Source organism: Hippopotamus amphibius, chromosome 1, assembly GCF_030028045.1.
Source record: "Hippopotamus amphibius kiboko isolate mHipAmp2 chromosome 1, mHipAmp2.hap2, whole genome shotgun sequence".
Classification (NCBI taxonomy): Eukaryota; Metazoa; Chordata; class Mammalia; order Artiodactyla; family Hippopotamidae; genus Hippopotamus; species Hippopotamus amphibius.
Genome location: NC_080186.1, coordinates 161998415 through 162010814, shown reverse-complemented (window position 1 = coordinate 162010814; position 12400 = coordinate 161998415). Strand labels below are relative to the sequence as shown.

The 12400-nt window shown below is 38.4% G+C and overlaps 1 protein-coding gene across 1 annotated transcript in view; it reads left to right on the top strand.

Annotated features, from left to right (window-relative positions):
- The first annotated feature begins 394 nt into the window (after positions 1–394).
- The window catches only part of PAIP2 (poly(A) binding protein interacting protein 2), a 19400-nt gene continuing 7394 nt past the window's right edge, over positions 395–12400 (top strand). Inside the window, exon 1 of the mRNA XM_057719771.1 lies at positions 395–545. The gene's annotated coding sequence lies outside the window, so the exon portion shown is untranslated. The remainder of the gene's footprint in view (positions 546–12400) is intronic.

The window sequence follows — 12400 nt, the reverse complement described above, 5'->3', positions numbered from 1 at the left end:
TGTCTGGGTGTGTGAGTGCGCTCTCGTTATCTAGATGTTCCTATTTGATGTCAGTATGTTTGAGGTAACCGCTGCGGTGTGTAATAGTCCACGTCTGTGTACCTTGTCTGGGTCTCCTTCCCAGATCCCCCACTCACCGCATCCCATCATTCTTGAAGGATGGGTGGGTGTGGGGACACTGACCCAGCTCCACTCCAGTTTTCCTGCGAGAACACGACAGCATTCCCAGTGTTCCCCGCGGCCGCCAGGGTACGCAGGAAAGGCCTTTGCGCATGCACACGTGGGCACCGTAGGCGACGAGAACTTTGGGGTCGCCCTTTCTCTCGCGCGCGCCCTCTGGTGGCCTCGGAGGGCAGCGCTAACAGGACGACAGGCGGGGCCGGGGGCGACGGAAGTGAAGTCACTTCCGGGCTGGGGTGTTTGTTTGGACTGGAGAAGGGAGGCGGCGGGCGAAGCGCGCGTCGAGCGGGGGAGCGGCGCTGCCTGTGGAGATCCGCGGAGGCCGACCGGATTCGTTGGCTGCCTTCCCCGCTGCCGTGCACTGGGTGAGGGGTTCCCTCGGGCGGAGCGGCAAGAAGGGTGCGGCGGCCCCGGCGATCGAGGGGCAGCACCTCGGCGACGGCTGAGGGGCCTAGAGGGTTCCCTGGGTTGTTGGCCACCAAGCCTGTATGGCCCCCGGTGTTCCTTGCCTCTTCCAGCCGAGCCTGAAGGATGATCTTGGACCGACTTAGTCTCTTTCTTCTTTGAGAAATGGCCGGCGCTTTTTTTTTCTCATTGTCATTATTATTTATGATTTGGATCTCGCAGCTCTCTATCCGGGTCCTCGGTGGCGCGCGAGGGTTGCCGGGATAGCACTTTCTCGCGGGCCCCCCTCCCTCCAGTCGCTTCAACCCCCCCCCCCCCCCGGTACCCTTTTCCCCTGCCCCCCACTGCCGCCTCGGCAACAAAGCTCATTGTTTCTCCCCACTATACGCCTGCGCGTCGCCACGCGCAGCCCCCAGCTGCTGCGCTTGCGCGCTGCTCCTGAAGCTTGGGTTGAGGAACAGAAAGGGGCGGAGGGACTGGCGGGCTGGCGAGCTTCTTGGGAGAGCATTCTGTAACCAGCCACGAGCCTGTACCTTTGCGATGATCCCCTTTCTCCGGTTTCTTCGCCATCCTCTACCCCTTATTTTTAGTTACATTGTATTCCGTGCTCCGGATAGGCGGGCTGTTGGAGTACTGGCAACTCCTACTATAGGACCGTTTTGAACCAGATGAACTTCAAGGGCCCATCCAATTCACATTCTTTGATTTTGGTTCTCTCACTTTTTAATTTCTCTCCAGCACTGTGCTTGTTGTCTCCCACCATCAAAAATATATGGCTTGTGGTAAAGTTGTTTGTTTCAAAACATTTATTGAAGCAGCAAGCAGTAGTATTTTCTAGTAACTGCAAAACGGGCATTTTCTGCTTCCTTTTGTTGTCTTATTTTCCCTGATTTTGCAACCCCATCATCTCACAGAAACCGCAAACTCTAGAAAAATTTGGCTTCCACTATGCCATGGGAGAAGGTCCAACAGCTGACAGCTTTTGACATTTCAACAGAAGACAAATTCCCATTTTGCATGTGCTGGCTGATCTTGTTAACCTGGTGGCATGATTTTTCACAATTTGCCTTTGAGCAGTTGGTCAGGTGTTGGTTTGCGTTTTCATTAAATAACCTTTGAAATTTCATGGGCTGCAGGTTATGTTTGCAGATAAGGGTCTCTTAGGGTTTTTAATGAGATTTCCAGTTTGCTGTTCTGTGCTTCTGTTTCCTGTTTGTGAGGATATTTGGGGCAAATTAGCCTGTTTATACTGCTTGTTAATTATGACCTTGGACAGAACTTAATTTTTCCTTACAAATAAGTGTGTATGACAAAAAGATAGGTAGCTCTGCCAAAAGTGTAGCCTCCTTATCTGTTTCTTTAAGGGATGGGAGCTAAGTGACTTTTGTATTGATTATAACAACCTGTGAAATAGGCAGAGTAAGTTTTATCCTGCCCATTTTGAAATCGGGAAAATAGAAACTTGAGAGATTATTTTATTGGGCACATAGTTCTATAGCACTTAGTAATGCCAGGCATTGTTCAAAGTATTTTTCCAAGTATTTAATCTTCAGTGACTCTCGGCAGAAAGTACTACTGTAAAATGAAGACTATAAATGAGAGATGTGAAGTAACTTGCCCAATATTACACAGCTGGTAAAAGCTGGAATCCAAATCCAGGTACTCCAGAGATTATGTGCTCTTAACCACTACAGTGTGCTGCCTGTGATTTAGTAGCATATCCAGGGTCCTCTAGGTGGTTAGTGGCATATCTGGGATTTGAACCCAATCCAAGGTTAAAGTTGTCCAAGTTGTTGTCTTTGTGATCTGAATCACCTTGTTGCACAGATACATTAATAGTTTGTATATGATACAGCCTGAGGTTCAGCTCCAATAACTCTTATCTTTTTTCTTAATGTCTTCATTGGTTAGAGCAGTTGCTGTCCAGGAAGGTAGCTACTAAGCATATGTCTGTTGAGCACCTGAAATGTAGCAAGTGCAACTGAAGAACTAAAATTTAAATTGTATTGAATTAAAATTAACCTAAATTTAAATAGCTGCATGTAGCTGGTGGCTACCACGTTGGATAGTGTGGGTTTATTTGAATTGCCTTTGCTTCTTATGTTTTGTATCAGTTTTTATAAATAAGGATGGTATTTCTGATGTGCTTTGAGCTTTTATCAGCAGTGTTGAGCCATCCTTACTCTCACCTGACCACCCTGGTTATACTATATTAGGGTTATAGTCTTTGGGTCTTTTCTGTGACATTGTTTCACTCCTACAGGTGTTTGGACCTGTTATTTTTACCTTATACCTTGCTCTAGCAATCTTTAATTGCTATAAGTGTTTAATAATACTATTATGTGCCAGGCTGTCTGCCTAGGTACTCTTATTGTTACAGATGGGAAACCTGAAACACAGAGAGCTTAAGTAACTTGCCCATCGTCACACAGCTAGAAAGGCAGCCTGGTTCCAGAGCCCATGCTTTTAATCATTACTTTACACTGCCAAACATTAAAACAAAAAATTCAGCGCTGCTCACCAACTTCTGAATTAAATGCAGAGGCTGATGTGGAAATTTCTTTATCTTCTCACTAAAATACATACATATACAATAAGAATGTGTACAAATAAGGTTAAGAAGTCTGCTGTAGTTCAAAGTAGAGCCCAGTGGAATAAGAAAAGGTGTTATGTCTGTGGAGTCATTTTTGGGGGTTTGTTTTTTGATTTGGGGGTTTTGGGGGTTTTTTTGGCCACACCATGTGGCTTGTGGGATATTACTTCCCTGACCAGGGATGGAACCTAGGCCCTTGGCAGTGGAAGCACAGAGTCCTAACCACTGGACTGCCAGGGAATTCCCTGTGGAGTCAGTTTAATGAAAGAACCAGAAAGAGATTTCTGTTTGAATTTAATGAGATTTTTTTTTTTTGAAGAGTTATATTTTTTATAACTCTTCAAAAGAGTTTTTGTTTTTTATTCCAGTTTTATTGAGATGTAATTGAAATATAGCACTGTATAAGTTTAAGGTATACAGCATAATGATTTGATTTATATACATCATGAAGTGATTAATGAGATTTTTTTTTTTTCTTTCAGGAATACTATATTTATTTCCAGAAAAATAAGTTGACATAAATTTTAGCACAAACTTAGGACATGCAAGTACATCAGGTTAAATCACAGATATTACATGGGGTAAAGAATGTATAGTTTCACAAAGTTAAAAACTGAACTAGATTAATGTGGATAAAAAATGTTCAGTTAATTTTTTTAAATGTAATTATTAGCAAATCGCACAGATCTTAGTTTTATTTATATGTCATAGAGTACGAGTGAAAAAAATGAGATACTGATCAACTTTTTTTTCCAAAAATAGGAATAGCTGTTTTATTATTTTCCTAATATTTTCATGAAAGATCTGACTGATAAATAGATTCATTAAGCTAAATTCTGTGTTCTCTTTCTCCTTACCACCATCCCCCCCACCCCCGTCCCACCCTGCCAAATAATTGTGTGTCCTAGAGGACACCTGGATTATTATCTACATTTAAAGTCATATACAGATTGTACTATAATATAACAAGAGCAAGTTCATAATTTTCATCAGCTCCTCTCATCAAAGAAATTTTTGCAATCCAGCTACAGATATGAATGAATAGAAAATGCTAAGCCGCGGAAGATGCGACTCCTAGTAAAGCAAACTCTTAAGAGTTGAAAGTAGGGGAAGACTTTCTAAAACTTAAAAGATTTCCATATTTTAAAATTTTGTAGGGACTATGAAAGGGTGGAGACTGCTGGAAACCAATATATGTAAGAGGCATTTCAGAAGGGAAAAAACAGCTGGAGTAAAGAGTTTGTAGATTTAAAGTGCCAGGCAGCAGAAAAAACTGCTCTCACGTAATTAGAATCTGGCAAAATTTCTAAATTTAGGTGTTAGGCTCTCATATTAGGCATGATGTAAACAGCATGTTTACAAAAGAAAGAAAATTCATTTTCTTCAGTAGTGAAAGTTGGAATATATATAGATTATTGATAGAAAGGACAAGTCTAAATCTGTCCCACTTAATATTACTATTCAAATAGGAAAGCAAAAGACAGTTTCAAACATGAAGTAGCTTAGAAATTTATATCCTCAGGTAACCTTCTGAAGAAATGTTGAGCCAAAACAAAGATGTCAAGTTAGGGGGAGATGATTCTTTATATATATACTGTAAGGGAAAATCAATTAGTGTAGATCTAACAGTGCTAAATTATTTCTACAAAGCTCAGAATATGGGGTGGGGAGAGAAAGTGGATAAGTAGAATCATTCTAAAGGTCTTGCTGTGTCTGGGATCAGGAATTGGGTTGGGTATATTGAAGAAGGTAAAGCATTCTAAATGTCTTGAATTGGTTGAGGGTGTATAGAGTATATTTTTCATTGATAGGAAACTATTCAAACTAATTTCACAGTAGATATAAGTCAAATCATTGTGCTGTACACCTTAAACTTATACAGTGCTGTATGTCAGTTATATCTCAAACTGGGGGGACCAACTGAGATTCCACAGTAGTTTGTAAGTTACAGGAATTAAATCAAGTTTTTTTTTTAATTTGCTTAAAATAGGAAAATAAACATTACAGGAATAGAATGTAAAAAGAAACTGTAAGAAAGGTAAATATGAAGTTATGATGGAAGACAATACCAAGCGTCATTTACCAAAAATGTTAATTCCCTATGAGACAGGTTCTCAGACTGGGTCAAGTAATCTGTTATACTAGAGGTCTTGAATACATCACTTTCAGAATCTAACAGGTAAAGTTAAAGAAAAGGAAAAAAAGAGATTAGTCTAATATATATATATCATTTTTTTATGTAAGAAATAGAAATCACAGCAACAGGGTCCTAATGTATAACACAAGAAACTATATTCAATATCCTGTGATAAACCATAATGGAAAAGAATAAAAAAAAAGACTGTGTATGAGTATAACTGAGTCACTTTGCTGTACAGCAGAGATTGGCACAGCATTGTAAATCAACTATACTTCACTTTTTTAAAATTGGGGAAAAGAAAGAAAGAAATGGAAATCACACATTTTTCTCTTTAGGCCCAAGGAACATTTTGCAAAAATCATTAGTTGTCTGCAATAATGTCTGCAAAACTGTAATAAATTCCCAATAGTGAGGTTTTCTGGCTGCATTTTATGGTTTAATAAAATAAAACTAGAAATCAGGCATAAAAAGGTAACCAGAAGAACCTTAACCACTTAGAAACATAAAATTGGTAACTGTATTCTATATTAAAACTTCTAGGGAAAATTCATAGATATAAAATTTTTATTTGTGAAAGGTTGAAAATAAACGTTCATTGATGAAAAACAGAGTAACAAATTGAAGTTATGGAGAAAGGAAGGGAAAAGTAATGTGAGAAAAATTAAATTGGTAAAATAAATAATAAGTAGAAAAGATCAATAAAACCAAAACCAGGAGTTTTGTTTATTAAAGTTGAAATTTTTTAATTCATTTATTTATTGGCTGTGTTGGGTCTTCGTTGCTGTGTGCAGGCTTTCTCTAGTTGCGGTGAGCGGGAGCTACTCTGTTGTAATGTGGGAGCTTCTCATTGAGGTGGCTTCTCTTGTTGCAGAGCATGGGCTCTAGGCACATGGGCTTCAGTAGTTGTGGCACTCGGGCTCAGTAGTTGTGGGCTCGATAGTTGTGGCTCATGGGCTCTAGTGCGCAGGCTCAGTAGTTGTGGCACATGGGCTTAGTTGCTTCTCGGCATGTGGCATCATCCTGGAGCAGGGCTCAAACCCGTGTCCCCTGCATTGGCAGGCAGATTCTTAACCACTGCACCACCAGGGAAGTCCCTCAATTTTTAAATAGGCAATCCATTTCCCCCAAAAAAGATATAAAAAATGTCCCTAGCCATCTAGTTCTCCACCCTGTAGGCAACTAGTATTTTCAGTTTTGTTTTTAGCAGCTCTTACTGAGCTATGGTTCACATACCTTGCAATTCACCCATTTAAAGTGTACAGTAAAGTAGTTTTTAGTGTGTTAACCAAAGTTGTGCATCCATCAGCACAGTCAATTTTCGAACGTTTTCATTACCCCAAAAAGAAATCTTGTACCCATCATTTGTCATACATGTTCCTTTGTGACTGGCTTCTTTCATTTAGTATTAATATTTTCAGTATTCATCCATTTGTCAGCTGGTGGACCTTTGGGTTGTATCCATTTCTTGGCCATTAAGAATAATACTGCTATGAACGTTTTGTGTGTATGAGTTTATGTGTAGACATATATTTCCATTTCTCTAGGGTATATACCTGGGAGTGGAATTGGTGGGTTATAAGGTAATTCCTTGTTTAATCTTTTGGGGAACTGCCAGGCTGTTTTCCAAAGCAGCTGCACCATTTTAACATTACAACCAGCAGTGAATGAGGGTTCCAATTTCTCCACATTTTCACTAATATGAAAGTGGTATCTTTTTTGATTTGCATTGCCCTGATGGTTAAGGATGTTGAGCATCTTTTCATGTGTTTTTGGCCTTTGGAGAACTGTCTATTCAGATCCTTTGCACATTTTTAAATTGGTCGTTTGTCCTTTTGTTATTGAGTTGTAATAGTTCTTTATATATTCTGGATACAATTCCCTTATCAGATACGATTTGCTTTTCAGTTTTTTTGCTATCTTTCCAGAGATTTCTATGCATTTGCAAATTGTGAACACACATACCACCCTTCTTTTACATATACGAAGAGTTTGTTACACTCGTTGTTCTGCAAAGTGCAAAGCTGGAATTTTTTTTCCTGCAGTAAATCCCTGGTAGGCCTAATTGAGGAAAAGAGGAACATAGTCAAATTAGCTATGAAATAAGAGAAATTAGAATAGTTTCTATTATAACAAAATTGAAATTCTGGAGAAATGAAATTTTAGTGAAATAAAAATTATCATTGATAACCAGAGAGGTAGAAAACCTGAATAGACCAATCAAAACAAGAAAAACAAAATTAAAGGTTGTTAATAATGTACTAGTTTAAAAAGTACCAAGCCCTTATAATTTTAGATTCATTTGTCTTCAGGGATCCCATAATTCTTGTTATTCAGATGATTCCTGAATATAAGGATGGAACGTTTCTAGTTCATTTGTTTGAAAGCTCTTTTCCGTACGGTTCTAGCAGTCTGGGTTTGCAGGTATTTTCTTTAGGTGTGGTCTTTGGCTTTTCATTATTGTTGAGAAGCAGCTGGTTTTTCTCGTATTTTGAAATAATGTCTATTTTGGTTTTAGAATTTTCTTTGATGTTCTTCTGCAGTTGGACTCTAATGTATAATGTGTCTTGGTTTTTATTTGTCTTTGAGATTCTTGGGCTCCATAAACATGTTGATTGATTGATTTCATCAAATATGCAATATTCAGATCCTGCCTCTGCCCCATTTTTCTTCTTTTCTTTTTCTGGAACTTAGTAGTTGTCACTCTGCCCTCTATATTGTTTGAGCCTTCTTTTGTATTTTCTGTCTTTTTATCTTTTTTGCAGTTTTCTGGTTACTTTCTTTTACCTTCCAGTTGTATCTAATCTGCTGCCAGACCTATTACATTTTTGTTTATGTTGTGATTTCCATATATCTAGAAGTTTTATTTGGCTCTTTTCCAAATCTGCTATGCACTTTTTATATTTTGCTGTTTTCTGAAGATATTTTCAGGCTTGATATGTAATGATCATTTTTGTCATCTGCCACATGGGTCTGATTATGCTTCCTGTAAATTGGACTGCTTCTTGCTTGTTGTATCTTGCTTTTTGCTTCTGGATTTGGTTATCTTTCATTTTGAACTCTTCATTGGCCTTGGAAAATCATTTTTGGAGGTCCTTAAGGCCTAGAATGAAGATGCCTCCCTGCAAAAGAGCTTTACATTTGCTTTTGCCAGGCACTGGCACTAGGGACAGCACCAATTCAGGACCACTTCATACGCAGTTCGTGACTTGTGATGTTCTGGACCTCCCAGGTGATGAGAATTTATTTCTCCTGTCCACAGGAGGACCAATCATAGTCACAGTGTCTGTATTCCTTCCACCTTTGCTTGGTGGGGAGTGGGAGTTGCTTTTGGTCTACCCTTACCCTGAGCGTATAGCCCTTTAGGGTCCCAGCTTAGAGTGGGGAGGATCTCCTCTTCAGTTTTCCACCTAGACCTCTGTGCCTTTTGCCCCATGAAGTATTCAGGGTCAACCCAAAGAAGGCTAATGGCAAAAGTCCTCAGTGCAAACGCAGCTGCAGTGTTTAAAAGTTCCACTTTGCTCTCTGAATTCCCACTTTACTAACTTTTCAACACTTTAGTGCTTTTAAGTGTTGTTTTTTTAAAATTTATTTATTTATTTATTTTTAATTCTTGGCTGCGTTGGGTCTTCATTGCTGCATACAGGTTTTCTCTAGTTGCAGTGAGTGGGCTTTTCATTGCGGTGGCTTCTCTTGTGGAGCACAGGCTCTAGGCACTTAGGCTTCAGTAGTTGTGGCGCAAGGGCTCAGTAGTTGTGGCACATGGGCTTAGTTGCTCTGTGGCATGTGGGATCTTCCCAGACCAGGGCTCGAACCCATGTCCCCTGCATTGGCGGGCAGATTCTTAACCACTGTGCCACCAGGGAAGCCCTTAAGTGTTTCTTTAAGAGTATGTCATCCAACACTTTTAGTTTCCATTGGAAAGACTGGTCCAAATAATCTAGCCCACCATTATTGGTAAAAAGTCCTGATTCATTTATGTTTTAAGGAATTAAAACAATTCCAAGTAAATGGATATACCATCTTCCTGGCCAGAAGGCTTAATATAAAAACATGATCCTAATTAAGTTGCAAATTTTTAATAAAATTCCAGTCAGACTATTATGGACAAAATGATTCTAAAGTTCATATGAAGAATAAATGTGCAAGATTTCCTCCCCAAAGAAAGTTGAGAAGGAAGTTTTTGCTGCTAGGTATTTAAACTTACTGAAAGGCTACTGTAATCAAAACAATAAGATACTGTGCTGAAATATTTGAGGATGAAAGGTCATGATGTCTACAACTTATGAGATGGTTAAGCAAAAAAAATTGTGTAGAGAAAACAGTTGGCAAAATTTTAACAGTTGATGAATCTAGATGAAAGGTACAAGTGTTCACTGTACTGTTATGACTTTTCTGTAAGTTTAAAATTCTTCAAAATAAAACTTGGGGCTAAACTTTATGATATGATATACCATCATGGATCGAAGAATCTAGAAACAGGCAGTGTAAGTGGGAATTTGATTATGATAAACATGGGGAACAAGCTTTCATTAAATAATGATGAATGGGGCTTCCTAGGTGGCGCAGTGGTTAAGAATCCGCCTGCCAATGCAGAGGACATGGGTTCGATCCCTGCTCCAGGAAGATCCCACATGCCACGGAGCAACTAAGCCCGTGTGCCAAACAAAACAAAACAAAACAAAACAAATAATGATGAATGATGTGTTCATAAAGTGCATCTGTTTGCAAAAGTAAAATGTTATGTTGGTTGTATAGAGAACTGTTGAGGATGCAGAGAAATGGGAGCACTTAGTGTATTACAGGAATGTACATTACCATAATATTTTTGGCAAATAATCTGTCTTCTCTTAAAGCTACAAGTGCACATTGTCTTTGACCCAGTTATTCCCATTTACCAGAATGTATCTATCCTACAGAAAGCACAAATAGAAAAGGATATTTGTACAAGAATGATCAAAGCAGAATTGTGTGTAATGAAAAAACTGGAAATGTATCAGTGCATCAAAAGGGAATGGTTGAGTAAAGTACATGTTGGCTAGTAAGGATATTTCATGTAATATATTTAGCATGATTCTATTAAAATATATAAATTCTTTGTGTGTATTTCTATAAGCAAAGAAATATGAAAGGACACATACTAAGCTGCCAACATTGATTATTTCTGAGTAGGATTGGAGATGTAAAGGAAAAAACTTATATACACTTAAGACCTGTTTTGTACATTTAACTTTTTTTTTTAAGTATGGTGTACTTTGTACATACATTTCTTTCACTTTAATGCTTCCTTTTCCAACAAAATTTCCTATGTACAAAGACCCAATATCCAAAATTTTTCAAATGATTATTGAAAACCCTATAAGGTGATATATTGTTGTCTTACTATTTTGTAATTTTTGTTTAGGAAAATCTTATTAGATGTATTCTAACAACTACTAGGTATTTAATATTAGTAATTTAATATTGCTTGTTCTGAGTATTACTGTGTTATCTCATAAAAATCCTTTTATGAGGTTAAGGCTAAAAAATTAAAATTTTTGAATTACATTTTCTAATAATTTTAGGATTTTAAAGCATAATAAACATTCTTTGAAGCAAATATGAACATTTAAAAGTTGGGGAGAAATTATTGGCTTTCTCAGTCCATTTCTGCCAGTTTTAAAGTGATTGGATTGAAGCATGAACAAAGATAAAGATAGCAACAGATTGGTGTGGTTTAATTCCCAGATTTTTTTTAACTGTAATTGTCAAGTTATTATCTACATTGTGCTCTCAAACATCACTCAAGCAAATTAGGTGCTTCTGTTATGTTTCCAGGAGTTCCTCTTTAAGTTTTTGTTGGTTTTGTTCTAGAGAAAAGCTTTTTCTCAGCCACAGAAGACCAATATATATAGATTTGAGCTTATTGACTCTTGGAGTCTTGAAGCTGCTTCTTTTGTGCTACCTCTGAATGGGATGATGATACGCCCTCACAGTACACCTTTCACTATATATATTTTTGGTGGTTTTCCTAGTGGTTACCCTGGGAATGACAGCTAACATCTTAGTTTGTAACAAGTATGAACTTATGAATTTAGAGAAAAAGAGAAGTTATAAGGCAAAAAATACACTATCAGTGACTTTTGTACTTACCAATGTAGTTACCATTGTTTGTTTCTTCAGATGAATTCGAGTTAATGCTAGTATTCTTATTTATTTATTTATTTATTTATTTATTTATTTATTTATTTATTTATTGGCTGTGTTGAGTCTTGGTTGCTGCACACAGGCTTTCTCTAGTTGCAGCAAGTGGGGGCTACTCTTCGTTGTGGTGCTCAGGCTCTTCATTGCCGTGGTTTCTTTTGTTGCAGAGCATGGGCTCTAGGTGCATGGGCTTCAATAGTTGTGGCACACGGGCTTAGTTGCTTCGCGGCATGTGGGATCTTCCTGGAGCAGGAATTGAACCCGTGTCCCCTGCTTTGGCAGGTGGATTCTTAACCACTGCGCCACCCAGGAAGCCCCAGTGCTAGTATTCTTTTGTTTCAACGTGAAGGACTCACTTTAGCTTCTCCTATAGGACAGGTCTTTTGGTGATGAATGAATTCTCACTTTTTTACTTATCTGGGAATGTCTTAGTTTTTTTTTTTTTTTTTTTTTTTTTCATCACTTTGTATGTGTTTTCCTACTGGCCTCTGGTTTCTGATGTGAAATTAGGTATTAATCTTGTTGTTTTGAAGAAGCTCTCTTTGTCTTTGACTTTCAGTAACTCGTGTGGGGGGGGGGGGGGGAGGTGGATTGCTTTGAGTTTATCCTGCTTGGAGTTTGTTGAGCTTCTTGAATGTGTAGATTAACATAGATTTCGTCAAGTTGGAGGAGTTTGGGGCCATTATTTCTTCAAATACTCTTTCTCTTCTCCTTCTGGGACTCCCATTATGCATATGTTGGTACATGTAAGGGTGTCCTACTGGTCTGAGGTTCTGTTCATTTTTCTTATTTTCTCTTTCTGTGTCTCAGACTGAATCATCTCAGTTAATTTACCAAGCTTGCTGATTCTCTCCCTGCTCAAACCTGCTACAAACCCTCAAGTAAAATTTTCACTTATTGTA